Genomic DNA, 23,701 nt, shown 5'->3' with positions numbered 1-23,701 from the left:
GTGGCCGGAGTAGTGGGTGGGGGTGCTGACCAGTTGCTTGAGTCCGAGGTTGGCGAGGTTCTCCAGCAGGGCGGCGGTGTTGCGGTCCTTGTTGTTCTCCAGCTGGAAGTTGAGGTCACCTAGGAGGATGTAGTCAGCGGAGCGGAGGGCGTGCGGGCTGACGAAGTCCGTGATGTCGTCGCTGAATTGTGTATGTGTATCTAAATTACCCATGAAAGAGACAAAATATTCTATACATCTATTGAGCATATTTGTTGTACATATTTCAGTATAGCATTTCATAGAGATGGAAGTGTGCAATCCACTATTAATGCAAGGAACATTCCTCGAGGGTGTATCTCTGTGGTGTAGGAAATGTACCCATGATGAAAAATCTTTGTGAAAGTAGTGGAATGTACATTGACTTTTGGTCTCCTCTTGTACAAGGACACAAGACCATCCTCAGGACTCCTAACTTTACTACTACTAAATTGAATAAAATCCTAAATTTAAGACTTTTGGTATTCACAGAAAGCATTTAGGCGTCCTAAAGTTAGGAGTCCTAACTTCTGTGAATACCGAAATGAGTACGTTCATTCTGTGAATACCAAAAGTAGTAAGTTCATTCTGTGAATACCAAAAGTAGTAAGTGCAATCTGTGAATACCAAAACAGTAGTAAGTTTAGGATTGAGTCTTAAGTTCATTCTGTGAATCAGGCCCTATTATACAACAATTTCATAAGTATTTATAAAACCATTACAATTCATAATTCTGGCAATATTGTGCATCTTAATTTCCTTATACGGACCGCTGAAACAAAATAATTTGCAATATTAAAAATGTTCCATGGGTTATCCAATAGTTGTAAATATAGTAATGCTGGTTTAACCTGTAAGAAACCCTTACCCTTTATTTTATTTATTTATTTAGCGATTTATAGAGCGCCTGGTGACCCGGAGGCATCCCCGCGCTGTGAAATTAGTGGAGACTGGAGGGGAGGGGGAGGGTAACTATTTGGGGAAAAGGAAAGTTTTCAGTCTTTTGCGGAAGAGGAGGTGACAGGATTCCAGACGCAGGCTGCGGGGGAGTGAGTTCCATCCTGAGGACGCTTTTACCGCAAAGCGTCGACCACCGGTGCGTACCTTCCTGAATCTAGGGACAGTGGCCAAGCGTTCGTTGTCCGAGCGCAGGAGTCTGGGGGCTTTGTAGGGGGTGACCATGTCTTTCAGGAATTATATATATTTTTTTGATGTCTGTATGAAAAGCACAGAATAATGTAAAGTGTGTGGTATCCTGGATTGAGTAGCAATCACTGTTACAGGGAGCTACGTCCTCTGGTTTACTCCATCCCTTAAAGTCCCCCAGGAGGAGGTGGATCTGGTTAAAGCGAAATCTAGTCAGTAACCAGCGATGGAACGGTTTGGTAACAATTTTTTAAAATGGTTCAATAGATAAAGATGTAACTAATAAAAAGTGCGCACTAACCAGTGTTTTTTTTAAATTCTATTTCCTGTTGTTACTGTGCTCTTTAATTCAGGAAATGTATGCTTACCCATCTGACATCAGCTTTCACAATTCCCTAAGGCTTTAAAAAGATTTCCGGGTACCCCAATTTCATAAACGTTGCCTTAATATAGAAAAGCCACTGTATCTCATTAACTCTCTCTAGAGCAAGACAATCTTTTAGGATCCGGTGATTTAGTGTAAGCTCCGGGTTCAACCATGTTTTGACCCAACAGAGTAAAGGGGCCATACTCTCTATATCGAACACATATCCCATGCCCAGCTCCTGATGAGTAGTAAAGGTTGCAGTAGATTGGGGGAGGGACAGAAGTAAGTGAAAACATTTATTTTCGGCCTTCTGAACCTCATCACTTTGTTTATACCCCCAAATAGCTGCGCCATATGTCGCAATCGCCAAACATTTTGCTTTATAAATAGAGAGGATATCCTCACAGGGTTTACCTCTTAGGCGTCGTGCAAAGCTGAGTAGCGCTGAAGGTGATCTTCCTACAGCTTTGTTTTAGCTATAAACTGGGGAGCCCACAAACTTTTATCGTCAAACAAAACTCCCAGATATGTAAAGAATTTCACCCTTGTGACCTCTGCCCCATTGCAATGGAAGTTTCTCACATTGTTCTTACGGGAACCTAAAGACATAACATGCGACTTAGCAATGTTAACCACCAGGTCAAAGGACTTCATAAAGTCCCCAAAGGAATTCAGTAACTTTTGGAGAGCCAACGGGGTACGCCCCAATAATACTGCGTCATCCGCGTATAGGAGATCAGGTATGGTAATGTTTCCTATACGCAGGATATCCAGTGTGGCTTTGGTCAGGGTCTTGTCTAAGGCATTTACATATAGGGTGAAGAGTAGGGGGGCTCAAATACACCCTTGGCGAACCCCTCTTCTGGATCTAAAGTGTCTTGTGCAATTGCCTTCCTGCGTCATCCTGATAGACGCAAACAAATCCTTGTGCAGATCCGCTAAAAAGTATACCAGGGGGGGATCAATACCTAAATCGAGAAGGATAGTCCACAGTCTTGATCTGTTCACCAGATCGAAGGGTGTGGACAAATCCATAAAACTCAGATGAATAGACCCCCTAAAGGCTACAGTGTATTTGTCTATTAATAAATGCAGGTTGAGACACTGGTCCAGGGTGCTTCTGCCTGATCTAAATCCATATTGGACATTTGTTAGGATCTCATTCTAAGAGACCCACTCTGTTTACTTGGCTACAATTACTTTACCCAAAATTTTAACAGATGAATCTATTAATGATATGGGCCTATAGCATCTAGGATCTACTCTTTGCCCTTTTTTGAACACAGGTATAATAGTTGAACGAGACCAGGAAACAGGAAACCCCTGAGTAGCTGTAGAATTAAAAACATTAGCTAAAGTTTTCGCCCAAAGTTTTGGGTTGCACTTAAACAAATCAACAGGAACTCCATCTGGGCCTGGAGCCTTGTTACTAGCTGAGACGTTTATTGCTCTTTCCACTTCCTCTTCTATAAATACCAAGGTTAGCAATTGAATGCTACTGGCAGGGGGCAAAAAGGGTTCAATCACCTCATTACTCCCATAGATATTTTCAAAGTGGATCAGCAATTCCTCTTCAGGGATATTCAATTCCAATATACCATTCTCTTCCCCTGAGAACAATGGATTATTAACAATAGTCCAGAACTTTGAGCTGTCCCTCAGAACTTCATCGGTCATTAGAGCCTCCCAGGCCTCTCTTTTAATTTTGATTTTACGGGTCTGGATCGCTAGTTTATAATCTTTTCTAAGGCTAGCTATAAGGGCCTTATCCCTAGGTTTTATTTTTAGAGCCTTTAGTAGGGTTTGGTGGGCTCTAGAACATCTGGGGTCAAACCATCTTTTTCCCTCTTTTGTCTTGGGCCTTGAAGAAATTGTGAGGTCTATAGTGACCTGAGTGCAAATAGGTTCAAAGGCTGGGATTAACAGGCCCTCCGCAGTAGAGGAATCTGCACATTTTTCAATTTCTTCTCCAACCTTCTTACTTAAATTCGCAAAAAAGTCCTGGGGAATTGCATTTGCCCATTTCAACCTCCTACGTTGATCTTTAGCTTTTATGGCAATCCACCCTTTTCTATTATCTGAGGCATCTGCGAGGGAAAAAACTTTATCCAGCTCTAAGATAACCGGTTTATGGTCACTAAAAATGGAACATATAGCATTATAAAAAAGCACGTGCCCTAACAGTGCTGAGGATATAAAAACATAATCAATAACCGTCTCACTATCCCTTGCCTTAAACGTGGCAACCCTCTCTCTGTTGTCAAAGAAACCAGGCTCATAGAGATCAGAACAAGACAAAAGTTCTTCCAGAGCTTCCCCTTTAGCAGTGTGTTCAAAATGGGGAGGGAACGAATAGGAGGGACCATGTATTTCCTTAATACCACAGTTAGATTTACACAAATGTATATTAAAATCTCCCATCAGGATAATATGAACAAAAGTGGTTTGCCGCTCTTTATATTTTTCTAAAAACTGCATTAAAAAACAAAGATGCTCATTACTGTATACACTTTCCCCAGAATTATAAAAATTAATTACAAGTGTTTTGGGGTTATTTGTGGTAGTGATTTCTGCTATTAAACAATTAGGCGAGGACGAATCTAGCAGTTGTATTGAGCCTTTCAGTCTAACAGAAAAAAGAAACATAAGCCCCCCTTTATCTCTTCCCGCCACTGATGGTCTAGCGGGCATATAGTATGATTTATAACCATCTATCCAAAAATTACACTCCCTGTCGCACGTCTCTTGCAGGGCAATTATATCATATACTCCTATAAATTTTAACCAACTCTGGTCATCCTTCTTTGAGCGAAGCCCCGCAATATTCCAACTTACTAGCCTAAATTTAGCTTTCGTCTCAACGGCTACATTAAGAAATTTGGAGCTAGGGATTCGAGTCGGATTAATGGGGATTAAAGGGGGCTCCAGTCAATCGATCTCCTCCAGTTGTGACAGGGGAGAGAACCTATTAGACAATGCTAAAGTTTCTTTCTTCTGGGTCGGATGTGTACAGGATACCTTAGGGGATTACCAAACTCTAGGGGTAACCCAACTGGATTGGTAATCTGTCTCATTAAGAGTGCAACATGGAGTCCGGGTTAATCTCCTAGTACTCTACTCTGGTCGTGTTCTTGTATCTGCCCTTAAACTCCTGAGTGGAGAATAGAAAAAAAAACAGCGGTAGGGCCCTTATACGATCTTCCTCTCTCTTCATAACTGAGGCATCCCACAGCAAACGGTCAGCAACATGAAAACAATAACACAGTCCCCTTTTAAATCTTTCTGCGAATTTCCTACCCACCCAACCCGTCTAGCCATCTTAATACTAGGGGAGATTTCCGTGTCCCCCTAGCAGTTAGACTCACACCATTTTTTAGTCACTGCTAACAGGGTTTCTGTTGACTCTACCTCTCCAACCAACAATGGTGGGACCCTTGTAAGTATCAAAACCAGCGGGGCTGCCTCAGGGGGGAGGTTAATAATAGGTTGGGATACTGTTTTGTTTCCATTTTGCTGTGTAGAGGGATAAATAGTACCCCCTATTTGAGCAGGGATACTTTAAGGCCTTTGCTTACTAACTGGGCTCCTCTGTTGCTTCTCAGAACCATTGCGGTCGTGACAGCCTTTTAACCTTGGGGGCCCAGGTGCGGGATTCAGTTCCACTGTCAGGTCTGGGGTTAAACTCCCTACATCCTCTCTCATATCATTTCCTAGGCCTGTTTTCAACTTGGTCATTTGAGGAAACTGACCCACATCCGGGACACTATTAGGCATTGCTATCATGGTATTCAAACGATAAAATTTTTATAGTATACCCGCAACACAAATATTCATAGTGTCAATGCTGTCCTTGGCAATGTTTGTAAGTGCCATCTCTATCCGAGTTGTAAAATTATCCTCCACCATATCCAGCACCATGGTCTCATTCAGCTCAGTTGTTGTAGCGAGACGTTGTTTTACAGATATATCTTTAGTACCTTTATCCCACTTATATACTCTTTTACATGCTTTCTTAAGTTTATTAGGCTGCACAATGGAATATGGGACCATATTGGGAGAGTGTCTTTGCTGTTCCGATTCATCAACATTGATAACAGCTTGATGAGACTTCTGGACATCAGATGTAGACTTAATTATAACCAGAGGCTCCAGAGGCACTTAGTTTATCAAAGTCTCGTCCAAAGAAGAGGTCCCCGTTGTATGAACGGCGTTCAAGTCCAGCCCCAATTCCCTTTCTGCATTAGCAATTTTAGTACTCAGGGCCCCAACAGCAGAAGTTATATAGGAAATATTGGTAGCAGATTTTCTAGGTACTTTTGCCTTTGCCCCCTCTTGTTCAAGTGTAGTCAGGAGTTTTTGCTTACCCTTGATGTCTGTCGGATGTAAGAGGGGTGGCCTAGCCCGGCCTCCTTCGGCCCCCGACGGCCACAGACGGCCCGCCCTTTGCCCAGGCTTCGCCCAGCACTGCCTGCGCGTGTCCCGCGGTGCGTGAGAAGGGCCTTGCTCTTGTAGCGCATCCTGCCCGTTGTGCGCATCAGCAGAGCACCGATCCCTGGGGCTGCTGGGCGATTTAGTTCCCGCAGCTGGGAAAGGTGCTGTCGGAGCCGTTGCTCAGGGCAGGAGAAAGTGCTTCTGCCACAGCCGTTGCCCTCACGGCCCTCCTCGAAGCTGTTGATAGCACCAAGGACCCCGGAGCCCACTCGGCGGGCCCTGCTCTTGTAGCGCTTCCAGGCACGTTGTGCGCGTCAGCAGAGCGCCAATCCCCGGGGTTTTTGGGTGATGTATTTGCCGCGGCTGAGGAAGGTGCTGTCGGAGCTGTTGCCCTCATGGCAGGAGAAAGTGCTTCTGCCACGGTCATTGCGCTCACGGCCCTCCTCGAAGCTATTGATAGCGCCAAGGACCCTCGTAGCCCACTCGGCGGGCCGTGCTCTTTGAGTGCCTCCAGGCGCGTTGTGCGCATCAGCAGAGCGCCGATCCCCGGGGCTGCTGGGTGATGTAGTTCCCGCGGCTGGGGAAGGTGCTGTCGGAGCCGTTGCCCTCACGGCAGGAGAAAGTGCTTCTGCCACGGCCGTTGCCCTTGTGGTAAATATATAATTACCGTCCTAATTTCTATGCAGGTAAGTACTATAAAATAACTCAGTCGGAAAGAAAGAGACAGAATCCGTGGTGTTAGAGTTCTAAGGGGTTTTATTCCTTAAAAAGGAATGGTTCTTGAACCGGATATCATGTTCCTGACACCGCTGGGGTTCAGGAAGGGATAGAGCATACTTTATTGACAATACATAACTTTTATACTTAATGCACATAATGGTAACCAATACAGAAGGCGTAACAGCTGAGAGAAACGAGATAAGAACATACACGTGTTAGCAATACGTAATCAGAAGGCGTGAACTAGGGCGTACACAGAGGTGTGTGCTAGAAACGTCACATGAAAGTGTCACAAGTGGGTGGGTACATAGCAGAATCTTGCAATGTCAGCAGAAATCTGGGGTCTGGATGCGCGCGCAGCTGCATGACGTGTGATTGACGTGAAGCTGGAGGGTGCAGGGGACTTTGACATTTACACTAGTGGAAAGACACAGAAGTCTGGCATGTCAGATCAACTCGTTCCTATATCATATCTGATATCTGATGTTTGGGAACCATATTATCTAGAAGGAAAGGTCTCTTGGGCAGAGGCTATCCTATACTGACTATGAATGCGTGCATATGTGCCTACGTGTCTGCGTGTAAAACGAGGGGGCCATGGGCCTACCATAGTAACGGGAGCTATGAATTACTTGCATGGAGACAGAAAGGCCGGGCCCTTTGCTCTGCAGCTGAGGGGTTGTTTATCTACCCTGCTAGACTGGAATGTGTTTTCGGGAAGCTGAGCTTGGCTATGCTGATAACGTGAAGGTAAAATACTGTCTTTGGCAGGCAAGCAGGCCGAGCCAGGCCCCGCTCGCCTCGTAGGGAGTAGGACAGAGTTCATGGGGGCATCCCACGTTGCAGTTTCAGGAGGCAGAGATGACTTTGTAAAAGAAAAGGCTCGATGACAGAAATCGGGGCCTAGCTCACACAGAGCCAGGAATACAGAAAGTGCACCATACAAAGACGGTGGCAAGGCATACTTAGGAACGGAATATCCGACCCATTCAGGGTGGATCTGAAAGAGGACATGTTAACGTTGGACGCAAATGTATTTGCGTCTTCATAGCTGGCACAGGAGGGAAGTTACATGCACTTTAAGCTCGTACATGGAGACGGTGGGGTACACGTTAGGGAACATTCCTGACCATAAAATTTCTATTTCCTCATTCCCTCCTTGTTCCCTACGGACCCTTCATGATATATCAATCTTCATTAATCCATTTATCTGTGTAGTGAGTATTATCTGCTCATCCTTTCTCAAACGGGATTTAGAACGTTGACTTGAATGGGGAGTGCAGGATGTGGCGCACAAGCCGCAAATCGCTGGCCCACATTGTAAACATAGACAGCAACTGAATACTATAAGTAGTATTGTTCCAAGGAGTGACAGTATTTTCCATCCCCAAGCTGAAATAGTAGTCCAGAGCCAACCGGACCAAGTCCAGGGGCCTGGGTTCTGATGTATCTGACTAGCTATCTTATGGAGACGGGTAATAGCCTTATATACGGACGGAGCATTATCTGGAATGAAAACACAACAAGCTGACCCGAGGACCTTACAGGCTCCTCCTCGATCGGCTAGTATGACGTCAAGAACAAGACGATTTTGAAGAACGACAAGTCTCATAGCAGACTGTTCTTCGGTCAAGTTACCTAGGGCGGAAGTAGTCTCTTTCACTACTGCTTCGAGAGTTCTGGTCAAGTGACGGATAGACTTACTATTAAAGATAGCACCTAAATAGGGAAAGAAACCTTTATTGAAATCTGTGTACTGTTCCCATGCTGTCTCAGTATAGTCGACAATTGGGAGATCTCTTTTGGGTCTGTGTACTAGACGGGAATTTCTATGATAATCGGGTGGAGCTAGGAAAACAGGTGGCAGTAAGAATCCAATATAACAGGTACCATCCCACTCTAGTGGCAAACGTATGTATGCTGTCTGACCACAAATGAAATAGGAATGACGGGTAGCTTTGAACGTGGACTTGCCCTTATCACTAAATTCGATCACAGTAGTACATTTACTATGACCCAGGTGTACTGAACCATTCTTTCTGACACATAATTCACCCTTGACTGGTAATACTGACATAGTGGGCAAGTCTGGCTTGGTTTCGGATTCAACATTCAGAACCATGAGGTTAAGTGTAAAATTTGTAATCCATATACTTCATTTTCTAGATCAGTCCCTGTCCTTTTGGGAAGTCCCTCCTTGTCAGGATAACATACTTTATGCAGAACTGTGTTCAGGTTTCCCCATACCCAGTTACCCTGATAAACTACGGAATTTGAATCTAAAGAATTAATCAAACTAAACCATGCGCCACATGAACCATTGTGTGTGAACGGGTACGGGAAGAGGGGCAGAACTCCCTCATATTTCTGGTAGGGAGGGAGTCGGCCACATATCCAACAATTTGTAGCGTTGCTGGTCTGATGAGAGTGATGTAACATACTAATGAATGTATTGTTGCGCAGCGCAAGTCGGTAAGACAACTCGTGAGGCGGTAATTCGCTGAAAGAATGCTCGGCAGTGTTATTAGAAGAAGAATGTGCATGTGTAGCAATAGGAAAATAGATATGCAAAATTACACTTGTGACAATAATCGTAAGACTTAAAGAAAACATGATCCATAAGGTAACAATACAGTAACTTTTGAGAGATTTGCAATATCGTTGCTTCTTGATCTTTTTCTCTCTATCTCTCTCTCTATTGGGGTCTAGGGGATACATGTCAGAAACTATTTAACCGATTCACCTAGGGGAGGACTTAAACAATTAAACTGTCTGACTTGCTAGACCGCAACTTTGATTTATACTCCTCTTGCGGAGTTTTCTCTACCATGGGAAGTTTAGAGTCACTAGAATCTGGGCAGTCCTTTGAAGGGGTGGAAGAGTCAGTCTCTGGCAACAGTTCATTACATTTTTTAACGTGACTCGAATGTATCCACCCCTTACGGCCTTCAACTTTGATTGCAGTCCTCGTGGTCAGAAGGACGAGCTTCGGCTCCTGCCAGCGGGGCTCCAGCGGACTCCTCCTATCGAAATTTCGCACTAGGACAGTATCCCCAGGACGGACATCGTGTGGCTTTACATCAGTGTTGTCGGGAAAAGCTGCAGCAACCTGTGAACGACATGATTGGAGTGCAGACATCAAGGAGGCAAGGTAATCTATCAGCATATTACAATCAACATCAGTTATTTTCTTAGGCATGGGCGTCCCCCACATATTTGGTGGCCTGCCAAAGACCACCTCATACGGGGATAGTCCTGATCTCGAATGTGGGACCATTCTCATATAGAATAGTGCAACTGGCAGGGCGACTATCCAGTCGACCCCTTTCTCTTTACAGATTTTAGCAAGGCGGGTTTTCAGTGTCTGATTGTGCCTCTCTACAAGGCCAGCTGCCTCGGGATGTCGGACGCAATGGAATTTCCACTGATATCCTAGCAAGAGTGAAACCTGCTTCATAAGCTCAGATGAGAATGGCTGTCCGTTATCTGAGTACACGATACGAGGCAAGCCGTACCGTGGGAAGAATTCTCGAACCAGCTGCTTGGCAGTGGTCGGGGCAGTGTAATCTGGGACTGGATATGCTTCTGTCCAACGGGAAAGTGCACAAACAATTACGAGGACGTACTTGAATCCTCGACAACGTTCCATCTGGATATAATCCATCTGGAGGACTTCAAAAGGGTGATCGGGAGGATGAAATCCACCTTGCTCTACAGGGACGCTTTTACCTGGATTGAACTGACAACAGATCATGCAAGTACGCACTTTCTGTTTTGCTGCTGCTCGTAAATGTTTGTTGTACCAGAGATTCTGTAAACTGTCTAACATAGCTTTTTCTCCTAAGTGTGCTGGACTATGTGCTGTATTAATTATGACTTGAACCATAGAGTCGGGGAGAAACTATGTGGCTTTCCCTTTTGTCACCCATCCCTGGTCTGTCTGGATCCCTCCTAGTTCAGTCCATTTCTTGATTTCGTCTGGAGTAGCATGTGTCTGAATATCAATTACATCTAGTGTGGGATCCCTAACTGTCATACAATGTGTCGGTACTATTGTCTTTGTCACATCAGTTGTCTGGGTGTGAGTCAATGCTGTATGTTTTGCTGTTTGATCTGCCAGGTCGTTACCCTGGGAAATGGAATCTGTAACTCTAGTATGTGCTTTACACTTCATGATGGATATGCCTGAAGGCAGATGTATTGCTTCTAACAGTGCTTGAATGAGGGGACCGTGTTGGATCTTGGCTCCGTGAGAGGTCAAGAAACCTCGTTCTTGCCATAACATTCCGAAGTCGTGTACAACTCCGAAGGCATAACGTGAATCTGTGTATATGTTAACATTCCTGTTCTTGGCTAGTATACAGGCTCGGGTCAGAGCGATAAGCTCTGCTGCTTGAGCGGACTGTATATCAATACGGTGTGTTTCTTTGACTTCAGTTTCAGTGGTCACTGCATATGCGGCCACTAATTCTCCTGTGCTTGTTCTCATACATGAACCGTCCACGTAAAGTGTCAGGTCTGGATTAGTCAGTGCAACATCTGTCAAGTCTCGTCGGGCTTTGTTACTGCATTAATGATCTCTATACAATCATGCGGGGCTGAATTTGTCATAATCGAGGGTAACAATGTGTCAGGATTGAGTATGTTACAGCGTCTGATTTCTATGTGTGGCTGGAATAACGTCAATTCATAACCTGTCAATCGTGCTATAGTCAGGTGTTGAGTCTGTGTTCTATTTAGCAGGACTTCTACAGAATGTGGAACTTGTACTGTCAATGGATGTCCTAATACTATTGAGTCGCTTTGTCTGATTGCTAGAGCTGTCGCTGCAACTGATTTTAAGCACGCAGGCAGCGCCTGGGCCACTGGATCTAATGTACTTGAAAAATAAGCGCAAGGCTTATGTGAACCTGCTTGATCTTGTGTGAGGACAGACAACGCTGTACCATCACGTTCTGTAACAAAAAGTGTAAAAGGTTTGCTGTAACATGGTGTCGCTAAAACTGGTGCTTGACATAAAGCTTTCTTTAATTCCTCAAAAGCCTGTGTATGTTCCTGAGCCCAAGGGAGGACAGTCGAAGTCGCTGCCTCCTGTGTTGTCAACTGTATCAGTGGTTTAGCTAGAAGTGCATACTGAGGAATCCATTGTCTGCAGTACGAGGTGAGGCCTATAAAGGCCTGCACTTCCTTTTGTGTCTTGGGTTGTGGTAACTGTGCAATTAACTGAATGCGATCAGGTGTGAGCTGTCTCCCCCATTTGGACAGCAAGTGCCCAAGGTACACCACTTGCTGAACACAGAATTGTAGCTTCGAAGGAGACACCTTGTGTCCCTTGTCAGCCAGAAAATGTAAAACTGTCAGTGATGCTTGTTCACATTCGGGTTCGCTTCGTGCGGTGATCAGCAGATCATCGACGTACTGTAGTAAGGCAGTGTTAACTGGCATTTGGATACAGTCAAGTTGTCTTTTCAGTGCTTGGCTATAGATGCTGGGGCTTTCTGTGAATCCTTGAGGTGCGCGTGAAAATTTGAAGCTTCGGCCATTTAAACAGAATCCGAAGAGATATTGGCTCTCCGGATCAATGGGTACACTGAAGAAGGCGTTCTTGAGGTCAATTACAGTAAAGAACGTCGCCTCTGAATCAATAGCAGTCAATAATGATGAGATGTCGGGAACCACAGGATACTGTGGTACAATGCATTTATTCAGTTCTCGTAAATCAATCACCAGCCGATATACAGGCGGTGCATTGGGATCAGTACGTTTAAGAATCGGAATGATAGGGGAATTACAGATATTTGAGTCGGTTTCTACGACCACTCCTTGGGCAATGAGCTCTTCAATGATTTCCAGTAAAGCCACTACAGCATCGGGTGATAACTTGTATTGTCTTATTCGGGGTAATACAACTCCTGGCTTGAGTGTAACACGGTATGGTGTGATGTGCATACAACCTACATCGGTTGGGCCTTGTGCCCACAGGTGTTTCGGTACATTTTTCAATCTGACATCAAACTCTCGTAGTAGATAGTGACCCTTAAAGTCACGTAAGAAAAGTCTAACTCCCTCCGGAGAACAACATATCACTGCTCCTAGAGCCTTCAGTGTCTTGATACCTAGCAAGTTTTCTGGACATGATTTCGTGAGTAACAGGTCTGTAACACGTGATAATGGACCTACTGCTAGGGGGACAGGTTTTGATACTTCATTTACAATAGGCTGTCCTGAAAAACCAAGGGAAACATTCTGTGAGCCTGAGAGGGGTGCCCCTGGAACTTCGTCATGACTGATCGTGGTGCGACTTGCCCCTGTGTCAATTAGAAACTTTCTGTCTTTTCCCAATACTTGACTATGTACATAAGGACCCTCTTGATCTACAGGAATTTCAATAAGAGGCAAGCCAACCTCCCTCTCTAGGCTGTTTCATGTGTATCGCTGATAATCGGGATAATCAGATTGAGCATACTGGTACATCTGCTGTGAAACTTGCTGCGTCGCGGCAATAGGCTGTGGCTGTGATACCGCTACAGTCTGTACTGTCTGAGGTGGAGCATGCGTAGGCTGTATGTTCTGGGAAGTCTGTTGCTGGACCTGATCTTGTCTAGGCTGACGTGGTCTTTCTTTAGTTTTACCTGTTGCTATATTATATTTTAGGACCGAACATTCATGTACATAGTGACCTGGCTGCTTACAATAGTTGCATGTCCCTTTAACAGGAGCCGCTGAATTACTTGTCTGTGTCACACCCTTTTTCTGACCGTCAGCTGGAACTGACTGGGCAACTAGCATTTTCATTTTCGTGTCTTTCATACGTCTCTGTTCGTGATCTTGTTCTTCTCTAATTCTGTTCTGGTGATATTGTAACATTTGTAACATCTGGGATGGCGTATTTGCTTGCCAAGTGCTTTCGACTTTATATACACGATTCTTAACCTGTGTCAGGGAATTCTCGACCAATTTTGTTACAAAAAGGTGCGGGTATGACTCGCTACTTGGTTTCAGGCCACTATTAATAATAAAACATTTCTCGAATCTTGAATAGAAATCACTAGTATCTTCATCGTGTTTCTGTTTACAGGCTGAGATTGCGTCCCAGTCTTCCTTTTTAGTTGTCAATAGTCTTGGCAAAACCTGTACTATTAAACCTGGTAATGCTTTAGCTTTTTCCCCAAGGCCCAGCCCTGGAGTGCGACCTTTTTCCTCGTCTTCTATTTCAGTCCAAATAATCTTTTTATCTCCCACCTCCCATTCTTTTTCCTTGAGTTTCTCGTAAATGCCTGTGGGCAACAGTACTTTTAACATTTTCATAATATCCGTATACGTGTAATCTCCCATGAGTAACATGTCTTTAATTTCTCGGTGGAAACCTGCCGGGTCTTTATCGTGGCAGGGTACTAGTTTCTTCATTTCTAGTAATTCCATTTTAGTTAAAGGTGTATATACAAATACGCGTTCTAGCGTGTCATCATCTTTTCGTACTGGATGTACTTCTCGTAAAGGATTCTGTCTGTCGAAGTAAAACATTTTTCTCTCTGGGGGCGGAGCTGAAACATATTGTGGGCCTAAGAAAGCGTTATATCTGTGCCGTTGTTCTAGAATTATTCTAATTAACTTGGTACTTAGGCCTCTCCATCTATTCAAAAGTAGTGCTTCTAATGTATCAGGTAGGGGACCTGGATCAGAATGTTGATTTCTGTATAACGTGATGAGATGCTGAATCATGTACATACCAGCTAATTTCTGCTCGTCTGGGGAAAGATTTAAAAATGTCTGAACTACTGTATCATCATTATATGTGCTAGGATTGTCAGCCCATTGTACTGCTGACCGGGCTAGTTCTTGTTCATCCATAGAATTGAGTACATGGTACCCCATTCGTTCTTGAAGTATTTTATCGGTAACCTGAAACAGATATTCAGGAGAGCTCGTTTTTGAGATACCAGAGAGAAAAATTCTCTTGCTTTCTGGACGAATGCCTTTCTTAAGGTAATTTCCCTTACCTACATATGCTATCATTTCTTTGGTCGTGTCGTTATCCTCTGGTTCTTCCTCCTCTGAGGATTCAATCTTGTCGCTATCTCCTTCCCTTTCGGGTTCCTTTCTTTCATGTATTTCTATTACTGCTTTCCTGATTCTTTTGTACATATTTGCTATACTACTCTGTTTATCATGCTTTCCCTCGGCTATATTCTGGCCCCACTTGTTTAGTGCATCCATCTCGCCCTTGTCTACACCAGGCCTGTCTTGTTCTCTTATTAGACAATTAATGAAGAAGCGTAATATACAACCTTGAGTGTCAGTTTTCTGGTGAGCCATGGCCTCTTTAATACTTTCAGGACCTTCCCCTGTCTGGATAAAATGATATATTCTGTCTAGATGATCAGTCATTCCTGGTAATAACATTAAATAATCTGTAACTCGTCGTAGGCGTAGTGATGCTAGCTCCATTCTATCGGTTTTACCGGGTACTGGATCGTATCTGCAATCTGTAAGGGGTTCTTTAAGTAGGTTGTAATTCTGTAATCGGGGTGTACGTTGCTTTGCTAGGTCCCTAAGGGTCAATCTGTGTGTTTGTGGCGGGGTCTGGTAACCTCCTGTCGCACCTCCTGAGGCGGAGGTTTGAGCATGGCTTGTCTGTGGAGTCTGTATGTGTAACGGAATTTGTCTTTTACCAGGATCAGGCCCGAAAGGATTTAGTGGATTAATAGTAGGAGCGGGAAGTGGCGGGGGAATAGGTATGGGTGGTACAGGATGTTGAACGGGTGTAGCTTGTTGCGGTACTGGCTGGGCATTGTCTTGGAGTAGGTTGCCATCTCTGTCACCGTCAGTAGGCGGTACGTGGGCACGTGGATTTGTATAAGCGGGAGCTACATCGTCTAGATAGGAAGAAAGGAATATGTCTTTTGTGGTCTTGTGCCTTACTTTAGTCGGAACCAATGGTGGCGGCAGATCTTTCGGTATTTCTGGAGTGGCTTTAGGCGAACCCTCGGCCATTAGATACATGCCATTTGCAAGAGTGTTTCGTATACGGTCTACTTGTTCTGCTTGTACTCGGATACCTTCAGCAACTAATTCATTTTCTCGGACCTCATCCGACTCTTCTCTATGTTTTTCTGCTTTTCGGAATGCTTTTTCTGCACGTTTATGCGATTCTTTACGCCACAATTCTATGGCGTCTTTCTGAGATTGTCTGGCTTTCTTTTTCCATAGTGCTTCCTCTACTCTCATGATGCACTCGGCATCCCATGTCCCTGTAACAGGCCACCTATGTTTCTCTTCTAGGTGCTTGGTATAATCGGCCCATAAATCTAGATACAGTATGGCATCTAGGCCATGTTTATGGTACATAAAATTTCCGGGAGTGTCCCTAGGTGGGACAGGAATCGCTTCCTCTAGTATCCCTTTCCTAGTTCCTAGCTGTCTTAATTTATTGAATAATGGCATCCTGTTGCTTGGTACTTGATACTCGATACTTGTTACTTACTCTAACTCGAGCACAGTTAATATACAAAAACACAGTAATGTACATCAAAACAATCACTCATACCACGACATTAACCACATGAAACATTTTGAACACATATGGACTACCCTTGAACTCCAGAAAAACGAGAACAAAAATCGAACCCTTGAATACTTGATATACTGCTAAACAGTACAGATACACTGTCTAAAACAGTGCAGACCGTGTTTGTGTACCCAAACCCGTCTTTACCGGATACATAATAATGCACCCGTCTAGATGCGTCCCCAGCAACGGTACTCACCGGAAAGCACGGAACGGAAGGCCTCGGACAACTCGACTGGACTGGACCGGACAGGACTCGGCTCGACTCGATACGTGAATACTTCGGAACTGGTGGGCCTCTTGACACCTCGGACCTTGTTTCTTTCGGCTAGGCTCTGGTCGGGATCCTCCGCACTCCTCACCGCCTCGTCTGGGTGCTGATCGCAGTCTCCGTCACCTCCGTAGGCCTGAGGGAGATACAGGAAATCCTGCGGGTACGCGTAATTGTCCGTCTTGACTGTGGCAGGGGGCAAAGGCTGCAACGCACCTACCGGCGCGTGGGGTGGGGGAGGGGTCCCTATTCGGGCGCCAAATTAATGTGGTAAATATTTAATTACCGTCCTAATTTCTATGCAGGTAAGTACTATAAAATAACTCAGTCGGAAAGAAAGAGACAGAATCCGTGGTGTTAGAGTTCTAAGGGGTTTTATTCCTTAAAAAGGAATGGTTCTTGAACCGGATATCATGTTCCTGACACCGCTGGGGTTCAGGAAGGGATAGAGCATACTTTATTGACAATACATAACTTTTATACTTAATGCACATAATGGTAACCAATACAGAAGGCGTAACAGCTGAGAGAAACGAGATAAGAACATACACGTGTTAGCAATACGTAATCAGAAGGCGTGAACTAGGGCGTACACAGAGGTGTGTGCTAGAAACGTCACATGAAAGTGTCACAAGTGGGTGGGTACATAGCAGAATCTTGCATTGTCAGCAGAAATCTGGGGTCTGGATGCGCGCGCAGCTGCATGACGTGTGATTGACGTGAAGCTGGAGGGTGCAGGGGACTTTGACATTTACACTAGAGGAAAGAGACAGAAGTCTGGCATGTCAGATCAACTCGTTCCTATATCATATCTGATATCTGATGTTTGGGAACCATATTATCTAGAAGGAAAGGTCTCTTGGGCAGAGGCTATCCTATACTGACTATGAATGCGTGCATATGTGCCTACGTGTCTGCGTGTAAAACGAGGGGGCCATGGGCCTACCATAGTAACGGGAGCTATGAATTACTTGCATGGAGACAGAAAGGCCGGGCCCTTTGCTCTGCAGCTGAGGGGTTGTTTATCTACCCTGCTAGACTGGAATGTGTTTTCGGGAAGCTGAGCTTGGCTATGCTGATAACGTGAAGGTAAAATACTGTCTTTGGCAGGCAAGCAGGCCGAGCCAGGCCCCGCTCGCCTCGTAGGGAGTAGGACAGAGTTCATGGGGGCATCCCACGTTGCAGTTTCAGGAGGCAGAGATGACTTTGTAAAAGAAAAGGCTCGATGACAGAAATCGGGGCCTAGCTCACACAGAGCCAGGAATACGGAAAGTGCACCATACAAAGACGGTGGCAAGGCATACTTAGGAACGGAATATCCGACCCATTCAGGGTGGATCTGAAAGAGGACATGTTAACGTTGGACGCAAATGTATTTGCGTCTTCATAGCTGGCACAGGAGGGAAGTTACATGCACTTTAAGCTCGTACATGGAGACGGTGGGGTACACGTTAGGGAACATTCCTGACCATAAAATTTCTATTTCCTCACCCTCACGGCCCTCCTCAAAGCTGTTGATAGCGCCAAGGACCCCTGAAGCCCACTCGGCAGGCCCTGCTCTTGTAGCGCCTACAGGCGCGTTGTGCGCGTCAGCAGAGCGCGGATCCCCGGGGCAGCTGGGTGCTGTAGTTACCGCGGCTGGGGATGGTGCTGTTAGAGCCATTGCCCTCACGGCAGGAGAAAGTGCTTCCACCACGGCCGTTGCCCTCATGGCCCTCCTCGAAGCTGTTGATAGTGCCAAGGACCCCCCTGCGAATCATGCGGAGGAAGAGATGGCGTTGACCTCCTTTGACATGGAGAGGGAGGAGTCGAGGATGAATACTAAGTTGCATGCGTGGTCCGTGGGTGTTGGAGCTGTTCCCAGTGTGGTCAGCCACCAGGAGTCTACCCACGCAGAGGGGGTGGGGCCTAGGATGAAGACCTCCGTCTTGTCCGAGTTCAGTTTCAGGCAGCTGCTCCTCATCCACTCGGCGACAGCTTCATTCCATCGTGAGGGTTGGTTTTGGTGTTGTGCCGGTCCTTGGTGAGGGAGAGGATGAGCTGGGTGTCGTCAGCATAGGAGATGATGTTCAGGTAGTGCTGGCAGGCCACTTGTGCAAGGGGGGCCATGTAGACGATGAACAGGGTCAGGCTGAGGGTTGGGCCCTGGGGTACGCCGCAGATGATGCCTGTGGCTTCGGATCGGAAGGGCGGGAGGCGGACTCTCTGGGTTCTGTCGGAGAGGAAGGACGTGGTCCATTCCATGGCTTTCTTCTGGATTCCGGCTTCTTGGAGGCGTGTTCTTAGTGTGCGGTGGCAGACTGTGTCCAAAGTGATTGACAGGTCCAGGAGGATGAGGGCTGAAGTTTTGCCGTTGTCTAGCTGGCGCCTGATGTCGTCTGTAGTGGCGATGAGGGCAGTCCCGGTGCTGTGGTTGCATCTGAATCCGGACTGGGATGGGTCTAGGATGTTGTTGTCCTCAAGGTGGAGGGTCAGCTGCATGTTGGCGATTTTATCGATGACCTACGCCAGGATGGGGAGCAGGGAGATGGGCCGGAAGTTCTTGAGGTCTTTGGGGTCCGAATTGGGTTTCTTGAGGAGGGCATTGATTTCAGCGTGCTTCCAGATCTCCGGGAATGTCACTGAGTTGAAGGAGATGTTGATGACCTTCCGTAGTTGGGGTGCAATGTTGCTTCAGCGTTGTTGAAAACGTGGTGTGGGCAGGGGTCTGCTGGATATCCTGAGTGGATGGAGTTCATGACCTTGCGTGTCTCTTCGTCATTGACGTGGGACCAGGAGGTCAGCTGGTTGGTGCAGGTGACATTCGGGGTGGGGTCTGTTGCGGTCGGGGGTATGAGGAGTTGAAGCTGTCATGGATGTCGGCGATCTTGCGGTGGAATAAGGTGGCCAGGGAGTCGCAGAGCTCTTGCAAGGGCGGGATGCTGTTGGTGTTGGCGCGGGGGTTGGAGAGTTCCTTCACTATGTTGAAAAGTTCTTTGCTGTCACGTGCGTTGTTGTCCAGTTGGGCTTTGAAGGACGATCTCTTGGTTGTTCTGATGAAGTGGTGATGTCTGTGGATGGCGACCTTGTGGGCTGCGTGGCTGTCTGGTGTGCGGTCGTGGAGCCATTTCTTCTCAAGCTTCCGGCATGTACGTTTGGAGGTCTGGAGTTCTTTGGTGAACCAGGCGGCTTTCTTGCTGGGGTGGTTGATGGAGGGTTTTTTGATCGGGCGAGGGTGTTGGCGCAGTCGTTGATCCACTGTCTGAAGTTTCGGGCTGCGGCGTTGTAATAACCGACTTTTCCGACCCTTTTTAGAAGGAGGATGATGGATAATGACTCCAGCCTATTACCCTTATAGTATAGGGATTAGGACTATAAGTAGGACCTATCCATAAGGCACAGTAGTGCATTTTCGTACCCTTTTCCTTAGATCAGGGCTTATAAGCTAAAGCTAGGGGATAGATATATAAGTATTAGTGATGATCCGTCCTTTTGTAAGAGTATTAGTACATTTTCTATGGAGCCATGCATATTTTGGGCCTTGCAGGCCTTAAACGGGACAGACTCCATCTTGCTCTCTGTCTGGTAGCTGGAGAGGCTTTTCTAGGTTAAATGTAATGTTTTAGTTTCAAGGTGTTGTTCGCTTGGAGAGAACCGGTTCAGGCTGGCCCTTATCGAAAGACTGTATTTTTCGCCACTCCGAAGACACAACTTCAGGCTGGCCAGCTGGGAACATGTCCTTGGTACGGGGAGGTACAAGAATTTGGTGGGCGGCAGGTTACTGGCCGTAACTTTCCATGACGGGACAGCTTCCATATTAGTGAAAGTGTTAGGCAATGAGTCAGTCAGTCCGTAGGCGGCAGCTAGCCGTTAGCATCTATGCCCTTAATTATTTCTGCGGCAGACAATCGCCATTTTGAAGTCTGAGAAAAGATTGTAAACCGAGACTCTCTGAGAACGAGAGAGAGAGAGAGAGAGAGACGGTAGCTAATAACGAGCAAGGTTCCAGTGACTTGGAGGGAAGCAGAGGAGGTTGAGCCTAGCGGTGCAGACGTGTACTTGTGACGGCTGAGGTGGACCCCCGAGACGAGCCAAGACACAGAGAGAGACAAGACGAGAACCTAGATGACTGCCGAGTCCAAACTTCATATTAACCAGGTGATATCTGCCCCTTCCCTTGCGAAGCGCGCACCTTAACCTCTACTTTTTCTTTGCAGCATATATACGTATAGACATATATATATATCGTATAGCATTGTGTTTATTTCTTTTACTGTAATAAATGCCCCCATTTTTGGTGACCCGACATGTGCCTTGTATTCTTGTTCGATCATAGTAATCTAGTTCTCCTAGTCAGGCGTTGTTTGCATGAACGGATGTGAATCCCGGTCAGGTAAGGAGTGACTGAATAAGTAGGGAGGCAGGGAACAGTTGATGTCAAGAACAGAAGGCACATATTATGATTCGAACACTATACTAATTTCCATTGCCGTAGTTTTACCCTGAATAGATAATTACAGATTTCATCCCTGAGGATTCATAGGAAAGTGATCGTCGTTGGTACACGGCGTTAATGAGAGCACCTAAGGATAGGTGTGTAGGTCTGCCGGATTGTACACCGTGTGTAAATGAGAGCACCGGAGGGATATGGTGCGGAGGCCTGCCAGATTGTAGGCCGTGTGTGAGTGAGAGCACCCAAGCTTGAGGGGTGTGTAGGTCTGCTGGATTGCAGACCGGGTATAAAGGAGAGCACTGGGACTGCAGGCCCACGTGTGTAGACGCGCCGGATCGCGTGTCAAGTGAATAAAGTGCGAAATGGTACATTATCAGACCTGCCCCAGGGTAGACTAGTCTGGGCTTATGTGGCCGCAAGACTAATAGGTGTGAATAGGATATTGTAGAACCAATGCTTGTTTATTGCTATTTTCCCCATCCTTAGGTACGAGATGTTATACATATGCCTATATCCATTGTAAATATGTTCTAAGGAGGGAGTTGTTTACGTTCCGGCTGGATTAGAGGGGCTCCTAGGAGCGGATTCCATCTGGTCCAAAAATCTGGTCGGTACATCTGGCGTCACTTGCTGTTTACGTAGCCTGTGTGCGCTGTATTGTTTTTATCTTGTTGGTTTGCGCTCTGCTCGTACGTATTTTCTTTGTTGATATTTGCATATATTTTTTTATTTTTTTTTGTGTGTTAACATGTTTTCGAAAAAGAAATCAAAATCTACTTTTAAATTGCCCGTTGATATTCCCGGCTGGGAGTCAACGCCTTATGAGGCTCTGGCCTGTGAGTGGGCCGATTCTACTGGTTTGAGTGAGAATTGGACTTCTTGTTTGGAGCAGGCGGAGCCCGCTGATGTGGTTTCTTGCTTGCAAAAAGCGCCAGTAGTGAAGGGTGATGAGCTTCCTGTTTTAGGACGCAGAGGATGGGTTGTGTTGACTGCGTACAGAATGCTGCATGAGAAGTTTACTAAATTGCAGAAGCGGTTTGTTGATATGGAAGAAAAGTTTGTTGAAGTGCAGAATGCGCACACTCTTTTGCGATGCCAAAATAAATTGCTTGCCGACAAACTTGAAACTTATCAAACTATAGCCAAAAGGGCTGCAGTACGCATTGCGAAATATAAATACAAACACCGTCGTGGTCGTGTGTCTACGCGGAAAGTGCGTCTGGTCGTGGCGAAAGCCGGACTGGATTGGAACCCCGACGAGTGGGATGGTAATATCTGGGATTCAAATGATTCTGGCTCCTCGGCTGAGGAGAGTGACAAGCGCGAGTCTTCTCGCTCCGGACGTGATTGTAAGTCTGCTTCTTGTGACAAAGATGACATTTCTGGCGACCGTAGTCGCTCTACCCGTTCTGATGACGTATCACGCCCTGATTTTCTTCTAAATCTAAGGACCGGGCTTCCTCGGAAGCTCTTCCGGAGGTTTCTGCTCACCCTGTGTTTCGACGCAAATTACAACAGACTCCTGGTATGCCGAATGGTATTCAAATGGATAGTATTGAAGATTTTACTCAAGAGGAGGTTAGTGACATTTTACAACGATTTCGTCAACGGCCCGGTGAAACTTTGCTTACATGGATGGTGCGCCTTTATGAACTAGGTGCTGCCGGTATTATGCTTGATGCTGGTGATTGTTTACGTTTTTGCTCTCTGAGTTCCGATTCTACTGTACAAGATCATTTTCGGAATTATAATGGTGCTGGCCAGATTACTTTGCTCCAGCTTGCGAATGATGGCTGTAACCATAAATACCCTACTGAGTCTGATTGGCCTGTCAATGACAAGCCATGGTACACTTTGCGCGCTTGAAAGAGGAAGTGATGAAAACTGCGATTTTTCTCGGTACTTCTGACAGATTGTTGGATGGTCTTTTAACATCTTCTGTGCGTAATCGCATTATCCGTTCTTCGCCTGTTGCTTATAAGCAGGTTATGATGACTTTGTTGATCAATCAAACTGGCAATCCTTTGTCTATGGTGCTTGAATCTGTTCGTCAGCTTTGTAGGAGAGTAGGGTCTGCAATCCTATGATCACCCAGATTTTTTGCTTTTGTTTCACTGGTTTACGACTTTCTCTGGCTGTGGGCCTGCTAATCAGACCCACAGCCTGGCTGTTCTCTTTCTAAATTACGATATGTACCCTAGGTGCATTTACCAATTGGTACTGGGCCACCTTATCAGACCCCGTAACGCAGGGCATAGGTGTACCCAGGGCCGCCAGGGGCTGCAGCATGTATTATGCCACCCCTGGCTGGCCTCCTAAATTTGACACAACTGGCTGCATGACAGCTGGGGCGAAGTCGTGTAATCACACTTTGCTTTAGGTATAGTAGCTCTATATCTAACCATACAATGGACACCCGAGTTCCTATCAGTCACTCCTATGGCAGGCCTTAACAATCCTGAAGGCAGAGTGCGTGGGCTCGTGTGAGCTAGGTTCAGGCCCGAGCCGAGCCCGGTTGCAGCTTGCGGAATCAAGACCCAATAGCTGTTCCATGGTAACGCGTACCATATCGGTAACTCCGGTGCCGCGCTATCAAGGCATGTCGAGTAAGGTGTCATACGAATCGGGGTGCTCCCCTCTCACCAATTCTGGCGATGAGGTTAGCATCCCACCCTTCTAGAGGGACACGACATGTACGTAACTGTGAACCCCGGTTAAAGTTAACTGAAGCCTCAGCTCCACAAAATG

Source organism: Lissotriton vulgaris, unplaced genomic scaffold, assembly GCF_964263255.1.
Source record: "Lissotriton vulgaris unplaced genomic scaffold, aLisVul1.2 SCAFFOLD_2535, whole genome shotgun sequence".
In the NCBI taxonomy this organism is placed as follows: Eukaryota; Metazoa; Chordata; class Amphibia; order Caudata; family Salamandridae; genus Lissotriton; species Lissotriton vulgaris.
The sequence above is the reverse complement of the archived record's forward strand: the minus strand, read 5'-3'. Positions refer to the sequence as shown.